Source organism: Onychomys torridus, chromosome 9, assembly GCF_903995425.1.
Source record: "Onychomys torridus chromosome 9, mOncTor1.1, whole genome shotgun sequence".
Taxonomy (NCBI): domain Eukaryota; kingdom Metazoa; phylum Chordata; class Mammalia; order Rodentia; family Cricetidae; genus Onychomys; species Onychomys torridus.
The window spans coordinates 91,612,059-91,625,144 of record NC_050451.1 but is presented as its reverse complement, the minus strand read 5'-3'; positions in this window follow the sequence as shown (position 1 = coordinate 91,625,144).

Below are 13,086 nucleotides of genomic sequence, written 5' to 3'. Positions count from 1 at the left end.
CCAATATCAAATTTTGTTCAATCATTCCCTGCCAGCATCAGAGAAATTCATCCACAGAGCAATTGAAAGGCTTAATATCTGTTTTTAAAAATGCACTGCTATAGATGTGATTAAGGGCAGACCAGCTTCAGTAGATACAAGAAAATTTTCAGGAGAGACCAGAAAATAAGTATTTTGGCAGTCTGCTACAAATGATCAGAGACCAAAACTAACAGTAGAAATAAATGACATTATAGGTTTGTTGGACATAGGCACAGATGTAGCAATAATTTCACCAAAATGCTGGCATCCAGATTGGCCTCTTCAAGAAGTAAATATTCAACTTCTAGGGACTGGACTTTTTTCTCAGGTAAAGCAAAATATAAGATTGGTTGAATATATAGAGCCAGAAGAACAGATAGGAAAATTAAAGCCATATGTGGATGACATAGCAATGTATTTATAGGGATGTGATTTCTATTGTTTCAGAAAAACACAGATTAACATTCTTCCCAACTCAGAAAGAAACCATAACAAAAGAATACTTCTGAGAAAAATAGTAAAATGTACTATCATCAAGAACAGTCACAGACTATATAGGTTGTATACAAGCAGGGCACAACAGCTGTTGGTCTTTCCAGGGTACCAACATCCCTACCTTTAAGATGGTCAACTGATAGACCTGTGTGGGTGGAACAATGGGCTTTGTCATTAGAACAATTACAAGTACTGGAACAGCTGGTACAAGAGGAGCTAAATACTCAAGATATTGAAGAATCAGCCAGTCCTTGGAACTTTCCTGTATTTATCCTTAAAAAGAAATCAGGGAGATGGAGAATATTAATAGATCTAAGAGCCATAAATAAGGTGATTCAGCCAATGTCTTTACTTCCTGGAGTATACACTTACCTTCTTTATTACCAAAGGATGGTCTATTATAGTGACTGATTTAAAGACTGCTTTTTCACTATACCTTTATAAGAACAGGAGAAAAAATTGCCTTCACAGTGCCCTCTTATAATAATTCTCAACTTGTTAGAAGGTACCAGTGGAGGGTTTTACTACTCCAGCAGATGTTAATGTTAAATAGCCCCAACTTGTGTCAATATTTTGTATTACAGCCGTTAGAAATAATTTGCAAATATTTTACTCAGTCTAGGATTTACCATTATATGGATGATTTCTTTTTTATTATTTTATTATTAAGAAATTTTCTATTAATTTTAAATACCAACCACAGATCCCCCTCTCCTCCCTCCTCCTCCTCCCAGCCTCACTCCACAACTCACCCCCTATTTCCACTTCCTCCAAGGCAAGACCTCCCATAGGGAGTCAGCATAGCCTGGTACCTTCAGTTGAGGCAGGTCCAAGTCCCAAAGGCTGTATAAAGTGTCCCACCATAGGCACTGGGCTCCATAAAGCCTGCACATGCACCAGGGTCAGATCCTGATTCCACTGCCAGAGGGCCCTTTAAGCAGGTAAAGCTACACAACTCTCTTGCCTATGCAAAGGGTCTAGTCCAGTCCCATGGAAGCTCCACAGCTACTGGTCCACAGTTCATGAGTTCCCACTGGTTTGGTTTGTTTGACTCTGTATGTTTCCCCATCATGATCTTGACACCCCCACTTACTCATATAATCCCTCTTCTCTCTCTTCAACTGAACTACTGGAGCTCAGCCTGCTGCTTGACTGTGGATCTCTGCATCTGTTTCCATCAGTTACTGGATGAAGGCTCTATGATGACAGGGTATTCACCAATCTGATTACTGGAGTAGGCCAGTTCAGGCACCCTCTCCACTATTGCTAGCAGTCTAAGGTGGGGTCATCCTTGTGTATTCCTGGGAAATTCCCTAGCACCCTGTTTCTCCCTATCCCCATGTCTCATTCCATCATGGGATCTCTTCCCTTGCTCTCCCACTCTGTCCCTGTTCCAGCTGGGCTATATATGGATAATATCTTACTGGCAGATTCAGAGGCAGATACCTTAGAAAAAAATGTTTGATGAAGTAAAGAGAATTTTGCCTTGTTAGGGATTACAAATTGCTCATGAAAAAAAAAAATACAAAGAGGACATTCTATTAATTACCTAGGACAAATTTACAAAAATTCAACCACAGAAAGTACAAATCAGGAAAGATCAATTATAAACTCTTAATGATTTTCAAAAATTGCTGGGAGATATTAACTGACTACAAGTCACAACTGGATTAACTACTCAAGAGCTAAGTCATTTATTTCAAATTTCACAAGGTGATAAAGACTAAAATAGTACAATTACAATTCCCAGCTAAGGCTGAGAATTAGCTTGTGTAGAAGAGAAACTACAGGATCCACGTGTGTGAATCACTTGGATCCAGAACTTAATTGTGTTCTTGTTATTTCACCTTCTGTGCATTCTCCCCCTGGAATTTTTATGGTATTTAGAAATAACTTTCTACCTATCTGACAGGTAAATAAGAAAATAAGTGTGCTTTCTGGTAACTTTCTCTTTTACTTCATCTTAAAAATTCTCTTTCTCTAAAAATCTCTCTGTCTCCATACAGCTACATCTCTTTACACACAGCTAAATATCTCTCTTTACATACATGTAGCCACATCTCTTCCTGCACAGCCAAATATTTCTATATACAGTTACATCTCTTTTTTTACATAGCTCCAAATCTCTCTTCTATACACATTTCTCCTCTCTTCCCTGATATATTCCTTCACACACTACTAGGATCATTCACTCACTCTTGCCTCACTCACTCTCTCATTCATTCACTCTTCTCTGCACACACATCTCTCCCCTGCATCTCTTTTCTATACTGCTACGCAAGCTCTCTCTTCTACAAAGATACTCATCTTCTACCCAGATCTCTCTGCACATATCTCCTGTTTTCTTAGCAGCCTACAGAAAAACAAAGAATCCTCTGGTGTCCTCATAGCTGTGGCCATTGTAGGTTCCAGGTAAAATGTGTTTCTGAGCATTGGAAGCTGATACATAGGCAGTCTGCTACAGAGCTGGAGGTGAGGCTCAGGGTTGGATTTGGAAGAGGGAGGGATAGATGAAGATCTGCAGTTAGGCCACCTACATTCCTGGCTTGAGTGGTCTGTGGGTTCCCAGTGAACGGCATCTTCCTGACTGTGATTTGTGTAGGAGGTTCCAGCTCACTGTGGTTGGTTTCAACCCCTGAACTGGTGGTGGTCCTGGGTGTTATAAGAAAGCTGGCTGAGCAAGTTATGGAGAGCAGTTAACAGATTTCCTCCATGACTTATGCATCAATTACTACCCTGCTTGAATTCCTATCCTGACTTTCTTCAGTGATGGCCTGTGATGTGGAACTGTAAACTGAAATAACCCCTTTCCTCTCCAGGTTGTTTTTGGTCATGGTGCTTTATCACAACAATGGAAACCCTAACCAAGACATGTACCTTGCTCAATAATTCATTATAGATGGGAATTTGGTCCTGGGAGGAATTAGACCTAGTATATTGCTTGTTTAATCATAGTAGCATACCTTTCCCACATCCTTCACTGTATGACCTCCCTATAAGCCCAGATACAATGCTAGGAACAGATAGATAATGGGTTTCAATTTTTTTTTAGTTGTATGATCTAGTTCCCAGGCTCTGATGAGAGGACACCTTCTAACCACATTCCAATATCTTCCCTTTCCCTCCCCTCCCTCCCCAACAGCCTTAATGGCCTCAGGGCCAAGCACCAGAGGATTATGAGCCATTTCTTTGACCAAAGTATTCAAATTAGCCAATTAGTTGGGAAGCCAGAATCCTGGAAATCCACACTCCTTTGACACAGATAAACTGCCTCCTACTGTTTCAGCTTGCTATTTCCTTCCCTACCTCAGAGTCATTTGCTACAGAGCCCTCTATGACAACCTTGGCCTTCTCTCCTTTATACCCACTGTTGGTTAAGTGGTGGCGCTCATGGCTGGCCACTGCCCATGGTGGTCATGCCAATGGAGGAGAGTGCTGGAGGAGAGTCACAAGCCATGGTTACCTTTTTAGAGCTTTATTGGGAAAGAAGGGGGGAGAGAAAGAGGGGAGAGGGAGAGAGAGAGAGAGAGAGAGAGTGAGAGGGGGAGGGAGAGAGAGAGGACCATGTGGAAAAGAAGAGAACACACATTGGGCATGCCCACATTTTAGGCTGGGACGCCGTCACAGGATGGTGATGTAATTAAGGACATAGTCCTTACATCCCAGACTTTTGCTTATTATTAAAAAAAAAAAAAAAAGCAGGTAGGTGGGAATAGGGGCGTCATTCCTCTCAAAAACTGCTTCCAGTTGACTTTTGGACGTCCGTTGGCTCTTGGGGGAATGGAGAAGGGGAATCTTCTGAGGTAGATAGGCGTTGTGGGATGCTGTCTGCCATCCCTTTGCTCTGGAGACATGTATCCCTCTTGGCTATGGCTGGGAACATTTTGTCTGACAAAATGCTGGTGACACAGAAAAAAGCTTAGAGAGAAAAGAATCATTATTATTTTATGTTGGTAGTTCCGGCTGTTAAGCTTTATCAGAGACAGATTATTTTAAAGCACCTGTTTCCTTTACTAGTTTAGCATCCAGGAGACAGGTGATCAATTGCATGTTAAAAGCTTCTCACAGTAATAGATGTTTACATTAAAGTCTTTTTGTAGCACCCAGACACTTTGGGGTCTGGGAGTATAAATACCTTTTAGCTGTTGCAGTTTCTTACTTGATGATCTCTGGACTCCAGTTCTGTGGTGGTCCTGTACCATTAGCTGAACAGTGAGTAAGAACAGGGAACTGGGAAAAGAAAAGCTTATGATGCATGAGAATTTATTTTTTTGGAATTAGGGACAAGGCAAAGATCAGGGCCCTGTCTGTATGCACATGAGAAACACAGGCAGTAACTTTGAAGTGAGACAATGAGCTCTTATCTTAGCTGGAAATCTTTTTTCATTAAGTAACTCTGAAAGTGCAATTAAATCTGGTGAGGTAAGTAAGGCTGTCCTCTGTACCCAACAATAAAGGAGAGATGACATCCCAAAACTCCCAGGACTGAGTCAGTGGTTTGGTGTCCAGAAGGAAAGAAATGGATGGCTTCCCTGCTGCATTCTGGGTTCCCTGCTGTGTCTGTAGCCAAGCCTAGGTCTGCTGAAGGTCTTAGCTTGATGTACCCATGCGTCTTGGTGCCTAGGGGCAGTCAGCTGACTGATTGTCTTTCTAGGTGGCACTTTTAACAAGGCTATTGATGGCCTGGCAGGGCATTTGCTAGCCCGTGGCCTTTTCTCATTTAAAACAGGGATCCAACAGCTTTTGGGAGTCTAGGGAGTGCCAGCACTTGGCAATTTTGTTTTCGGGCTTTTATCTCTTCCCTGGCACATCTGAAATGCCACAGCTGACTCTTTTGCAGGGACAGGAGCCTTGCTCTCCAGATGCTTAAGTTTTAGTTGGGGAGGTCTGGGGAACAAGAGACGGATTTTACTCCGTGTCCTGAATTTTTTTCCCCTGATGATTGGTGGCTTAAGGACAGCTTTTGGAAGATCTACCAGTAGTCACACTATAAACTGATACTTTTGGAAGACTCGTCTGAGGCTATAAGTTGATTTTTGGCTTAAGAGCCATCCTGACTACTGTAAACTTACTTGTATGGATCTTAGCCACTTTCAGACCTGTCTGTGTCTCTCAAGGCCGTTTGAGAATGAGTGGGTGGAGTTAAGATGAGTTAGGGCTAGAGTCATAGAAGCTGCCCAAACCCGCCTATTTGAGCTTGCCAACTGCTGATGGAAGTCAGACAGAAAAGGTTGTATGTGGCAGATGCAGAAAGGGGGAGGGAGAAGGGTTTAGATCTTCAGCAGAAAACTTGGGGATAAAGTAACTCTTTTATTTGCCCGTTTGCTGGCAGAAGTGCCCACAATGCTGTTATGTGGCCAGATTTATTGGTACCTGCCCCTATCCGCCAATGTAAGTGGTAAATGTATCTGCCCCTTTGTCTCATGGTTGTGGCTGAGAGAAAAATAAAAAATTAAAATAACAAACCAGGATCAGACTCCAATCTTGGGCATCCCCAAAGAGTGGAGAGAGATCTAAAAATCAGCTCAAGTTCCCGTCCTCCTCTTCGTCAAGGGATGGAAAGGGCTGCAGCTGCACTGAAGTTGGTCCACGGTGGACCTGAGACAGCATTTACCCCCTTGTCAGGAGCGAAAATGTGCCTGCCCTTGTCAGCACAGCCCGAGGACAACCCCCAGGGTGTCCGTCACAGAATATAGCTCAGACTACAGCTGGAAGAACAGCAGACTCACTGTGAAGAATCTTGGCGGTATCAGTAGCAGTAGCTGAGGGGGGGAGGGGTCCCGTGGAGGTGAGGGAGGCACACGCTAGCGGTCTCATGGTCTCACTGGAGGGGGAGGAGGTGGCAGGCGGTAGCGGTCACAGCAGGTCCTCGGTCATGTATCCAAGTCTGAATGGCACCAAATGTTGATTAATGTTGGTTAAACATTGGCGCTCCTGGCTGGCCCCTGCCTGTGGCGGCCATGCCAAGGGAGGAGAGTGCTGGAGGAGAGTCATGAGCCATGGTTACCTTTTTAGAGCTTTATTGGGAGAAAAAGGGAGAGAGAGAGAGAGAGGGAGAGAGAGAGAGAGAGGGAGGGAACCACGTGGAAAAGAAGAGAACACACAGAGCAAGCACCCTTTTTAGGCTGGGATGCCGTTGCAGGCTGGTGATGTAATTAAGGACATAGTCCTTACACCCACATGCAAGGAACTCTTCAATCTATCCAAGTGTTGGTGTGTTTTGTCCCACCTTTCTAAGGACCCTTACTTAAGTCGTGTATAGCCACAGAGAGGCTATGTGATGGCTAAGGAAGAAGGAGATGCATGTGCTCATGGATCTTTGCATCAATAGGGGTTTGGAATAAGCGACTCAAACCTTTTCTGTACTAAGTTCTTTGGGAAGCCAGTCTAACTAGACCCAAAATATCTGTCCCCTATTTTTTCCATATGTTATTGTATTCAAGTAGTTGCTCCAAAGTAATTTGTTGGCTGTTTATTCTCAGATGGAAGACAAATAACCACAGAATTTTTTGGTTGAAGATGATTTTGATGATGAGGCAGCCAGCATATCTTTTTATCAACCCTACACAAAGAACTACAGGTAACTAAGCAATGTTGAGAATGAAAGAAACAGCCTTCCCCCAGGAAGAGCACACCAATTGGTTAACCAACACCCAAACATATACAGATAAGTAACATTATACAGACTGAGCAAGTTATATTTAGGACTATGTATGTGTATAAATTTACATATATGTATTAGCAACAATTAATGAAAAAACAATTATTTAGGGGGAGCCCAGTGCCATGAGGCCTGGGTGCATGGAGGATAACTACAGCTCTGCCCCAGGACTCTCACACAGGGCAGGCAGAGATCAATTACCAGTAACCTGGTGCTTGTGGCTCGCTATTATGGTAGTCAAGTATATAGTAGAGAAATGGAAGAGAGAAAGAGGCAGAAAGGTTCCTGTGTACAGATTGCCCAGAGCTCAAGGAAACTACTATAGCATGGGATATCTGAGGGGGAAAAAAATCAACATACACTATGCTCTTATGTCTGTTAACTTTATTCCGCTAAGACAAAATTTTATCAGTTCAGCTACAGCTCCATCAGGCATTCAGGGCAGAAATAAATTTAGATGCACCAAGCTCCTTGTCTGTCTACTTTATTTCTCTGGGATGAAATCTTGTCTATATAGCTTCAGTTCTGTACTGACACTCAGTTCCTCTTTGTCCTCTCTTTTACTGCCCTCTCATAGTCCTGCTAAGCTCTTACGATTCCAGCCTCATCTTTGTACTGTTTAATCACCCTCCATCTCTACTTGCTCTCGACTCTTGGATCTGATGAACTCTACAAGAGTTCTACCTTGCCATCTACAAAACCTCTATGTTCTTCTCTTTTCCCTGGCCATGCCTTTCTATCTCTACAGAAAATGCCTGTTCTTTCTTATCCTTGCCACACCTGCCTCCTCAGGAACATTGCTCCACCCTACCTTCCACCTTGATATGTAAAAACCTCTGTTGCTCTGCAGAGCCACTAGGTCTCAAGGCAAGGGGATGGTCTGAACTTCATTTGCACAAGAAACAAAGCTATGTGTCTCCAGCCAGCTTGTCTCCTAGGCTCAGTGAGGGGAGTTAGTAGTTATCTAGAAGTTCAGCAGGTCTGAGGAGCTGAACTGTTTGCCAAATAGTCTGGGAAGATTTGGGAAATGCAAGAATTTTATAGCAGAAGACAGCTAAAATATTAAAAGCTGGATAACACCAAATATTCATAATAAGTGGCTTGCCTTTTGACAGATCCTTGGCCGGTCAAAGTATAGCTATAATACACAGCTGAATCTCTATAATATGTTCTTGTGGCTCACCACCCATGTGCTGAACAAAGAGGCAGATTTGAAGAGTCCTGAGCAGTGAGAAACAGGCTGAGGTGGGTGGCCTTGTAGCCACCCAGGGCCATAGTGATGTCTGTGCCAGGGCTGCTACCAAGGGCCATGTCTGGGTCCATGGCTATGCCTCAGTCTAGGTCTGTGCTGATGTCCATGGCTTCTATTACAACTGAAGATGGTGAGGATAGGACTACACTGGGTTGAATCTACCCCTCACTGGCTGCAGCACTCAGGAGAACAGCCCTGTACCTTGCCTGGACAGCACAATAGAGCTGACCCTGTTGCTAGGGAATGTTTCTGTATGTTGTAAGTATGTGTTGCCACCATTGTTCAATAAAGAAGCTGCTCTGGCCTAAGTCAAGACAGGTTATAGTCAGACAAAGATACAGGGAGAAGAAAGGCAAGATGGGGGGAGATGCTGCAAGCTGCCAAGTTGAGCAAGGTGTAATATAGAACACAAGTAAAGCCACAAGACACATGGCGATACATAGATTAATAGAAATGGATTAATTTAAGATGTAAGAACTAGCTAATAGTAGACTAGTGGAGCCATAGACCAGTCTGTAATTAATATTAAGCCTCTGACTGGTTATTCAAGAATAGTCAGGCGGGAGAGATTTGTTCATTTACACCCTGGTGACAGGGGCACAAGTGATCTGACCCCACCCCTCACCTGCCATATGGTGGAGTGGGCAAGAGAGAGATGCCCTCTACCACCCCCAACCCCCAACCCCTTGAAGCCTGTGGCTTGTGGGAGAGCTGGCCCTGAGGTCATAGGAGTTGAAGAGGGGCACTGCCTCTCACCAGCTGCAACACCAGGGAGAACAGGCCCTGCACCTTCTCCAGACATCACAGAAGAGCTGACCTTGTTGACTAGGGTGCAGGTGAGCTGGCCCGGAGGGCGTGAGAGTAGGAGAACTATTCCTGTTCCTTACTACCTGCTGCAGTGGATGAGCTAACCAGGCAGTGTCAATGAGGGAAAACTGGCAGACTGACCAGCCCAGCCACCACTCAGGCCCAGAACCAGGGCTATGAATTGGCCCACCCCAACATCCACACCATCTATGAACTGCCGAAGAATATAAAGCAACCAGACCTGCAGATCCAAAGCTGCATGATCTCCGTGACACAGTCAACAACAGGATATCCAAGAGGAGTCCCAGTATTAAAAGCATAGCAGAAGCCAGAGGTTGTTTTTGCTTTTGGTTTTTGTTTTTTGTTTTTCTTTTAAATTTTGATTTGTTTTGTGGGGGAGGTTGCAAGGGCAGAGGGCAGATGTGAAGGGATGGGGAGATGGATGGGATTGGGACGCATGTGAAGCTCACAAAGAATCAATTCAAAAATAAAATAAATGTGAATACTGTCAAGAAAGATACTGCTAGACTAGACTTTACACTGTACCCACACAAAATATAGAACAACAATTTTATAAGTCAAAGCCCAGTTGAAATGTACTAGTTGTTGCAATATAAATAAGCCATATTAGAAATGCATTTTAAAAATTGTTGAGCATAAAAAAATTAACTTCTAAATAATATATTTAGGAATGTATATTATGTACATACATATATGTATATATATATACATACATATATATATACATATATATATATGTATATATATACATATCAACAATTAATGAAAAAGGGGACCCTGAACTTTAAAGAGAGCAAGGAGGGGTATATGGGAGGTTTGTGGGGGGAGGGAAGGGAATAAATAATGTCATCATATTGTAATCTCAAAACTACAAGAAAAATTCTAATACACAGACACACACACACACACACACACACACACACACACACATATATATTCACTGCTGTTAGGATTTTATTATATCCTAATACTGCTGTCTAGGGGTCTTGAGTTAAGTTTGCTGTCTCTGCTGCTGAAAGAATTAATAGGAAGGAAGTAAATCATGGTCACTGTAAGCAGATATTTTACTGAAAGTGTAGGAACCCCCATCATACACAACACGCAGAGTCAAACTTTCCACACGTGAAAAGGGGATATGGAAACTGAAATCCATTTCTTCCTAGAGGGCTTGGGGTTTAAGGGTTTTGGGTAGCCTGAGAAAGGTACCCCTCCCCTCCTTTTGGATTGGTCAGCTCTTAAAAAGTAGACTTGCTCACAGCCCATGCAAGCTTAGACACAGGACCAGAGCCTGCCTAGGACATATCTGGGCAGGTCAGCCAGAAGGGAGCTCTTGGTAGGTGTGAAGGAGAAGAAGCACACCAAGCCTTGCCTGGCTTAAAAAGAAGCCAGAAGTATGCCACCTTGTTGTTTGTTTATGGCCTTTTCCCTGTTCTATCTGCCTGTCAGAGTCCTGTCTAACTCCCATATTCTCTCATTAGGAAACTTCAAAATGAGAGGTCAGTGAAATTATAGCAATCAATCACACCTCTTTGCAAATATAAGTAACACTAGCGCTTTTCTCCTTATAAAATTTGAAACTGAGATGTAGACTTCCAGGGGAACAATCAGCATTTATTCTCGTGACTGGTGAGTTAGAAGTACTTTAGATAGTTAAAAATCTTCCTCATCCATCTGTCTTCCAGAAAGCTGACTGCTATAGCAACAAGGTAACCACTGAGAGAGTAGCCTTTAGTGCTTCCAGATTTTCTTTGGTAAACTCTTACATACAAAAATTAGTAGTGTGACGTACTTTAGTGAAGAGGAATGCATTGTTTACTCCGAGAGTCTGTCTGGAAGATAGTCTCATTCTCTACACTCAGAGGTTTGCTCTTTACCCTGCTCACTGGTACAGAAGAAGTCAACAGCAGGCCATGTGGAGCATAAGGTACCTCTCAGAAGTGTGTCTTGCCTTCCACCTCTAATAGTTGACTTGGATGGTCTCAACTGCTTCAGTCCAGCATTCTAAAGTCAAGTAACAGTAGGGGATACAGATGAGACTTAGTGAATGGCAAATGCTGAAGTTCATCCAAATGAACATTGGACTTACCTCTGTAAATCTCTGTTTTCCCCATCAGAAGAAAATTCATCTGCACAACCACAATCATTTGCATTTATATGGACTTCTGAGAAGTCACTCAATTAAGTTATCAAATACTGTCTGATAGAACATGGTCTATGGAGACTTTAAGTCCTCCAGTCCCTTTACTAGTTTGCCAAGTGCTAGAGAGTTCTTTTTTTAATGTTGGGAAGGCAGATGTGGAAAGAGGTTGTAGCAATGTTATATTTTTGAATAGTTATTGCCTTGAGAATTTCCATATTAAAGGGCAACACTGTCACATAGGAAGATTGTGACCATAGATGGGCTTATGGAATTTCCCTGTGACAGAGAAATGACGTTCTGAAAGAATGTGACCCAGCATTGCCTGGTTATCCTAAAAATCTGCTTTTGGGACAGTGAATATGGAAAGACCTTTTTCTTATTCATGTTTATTTGCTTGCACAAACCTTAAAGTTTTACTACTCCTGGGCTATCAATCATCAAAAATTTGTGACAACTCTTTTATGCCTGGCATGAGCCCTTGAGAAGTCATGGAATTCTATGTCCACCAACTTTATCTCCACTTGAAATTTGACATAATGAACCACAAAGACTGTTGTCTTAAAAGGTTGGTAATTTAGATATAAGAAATTATAAACAACCTGTTTTTCACACATAAATTCAGATCTGTACCTTTCCAATGAATATGCATGATTGCCTAGGAACTGACTAGCATCATGTTTTCTATATAAAAACCAAAATTCTCTGGATTTCACCAGTGAAACAAAACTTTTGTCTATGAGAAAATTTTACAAAAAAACATATTTAGAAAACACTGAGGAATGTGGAGGAACAAACCTAAGCACTCAAAGAACAAGAACAGAGTAGGGACTCTGCTGAGAGTATTGCGTGCAAATTCTTGAAGTCAAAGTCTCTACAACATTAGAACAGAGAACTACCAACATTCTGAGTAAAAGCTGTAACCATAGTTATCCACAGGTATCCAGCCTCCAGAAAAGATGTGTATACCCATATGGGTATTTTAAATAATTACGTGTTGAAAAGAGATAACATTTTAAAATATATTTAGATTAACTGAAGATTTTGCATGAGCTAGATTTTATATTTTAATTCTGTTCTCTAGTAAGTGTTACTGGAGATTTGTTGACTTGTCATAGGGAGTTAAAAAAATATCAGCGTCATTGGCTTGAGAATTCTGATTCTATTATTTTGTACACCTTAGCCTTGACGGAATGGCATTAATTCAAATAAAGAAAGCAAGGCTCTGTATGATTAGAAAACGTAAGAAAGGAGATGGAGAATAGACCTTTGGCAGACTGCTGCTATCAGAGACTGAGTAAGCATCTTTGTAGAACATAGAAAATACAAGTTCCCTCCCAGCATCCATTTCTCTATAAAATGATTTTTGCCCTATTTACTATCAAGCTTCAGTGTATGATGATTTTGATAGAAGTATAAGAATTGGGCATTTTATATTTACAGACCCATACATTAAGCCTCAGCGTGTAGATGTTTATATTTTGCTTTGTTTTCTTAAGTATGCGTGAGCCCAAATCACCCCTGATTCACTTCAGACATTTGTTGGAATCCTCAGTTATAACAGGATATTGCTTGGATTTTTTTAAGCTAGAACAGAAGAGCTCAATGAAAAAAATCAAAATTTCTTCTGTGGTATGTTGTGGACTTTAATTTCCTTTTGATTCTTCTTAAAGAAGTTATTAAAACCTTAGT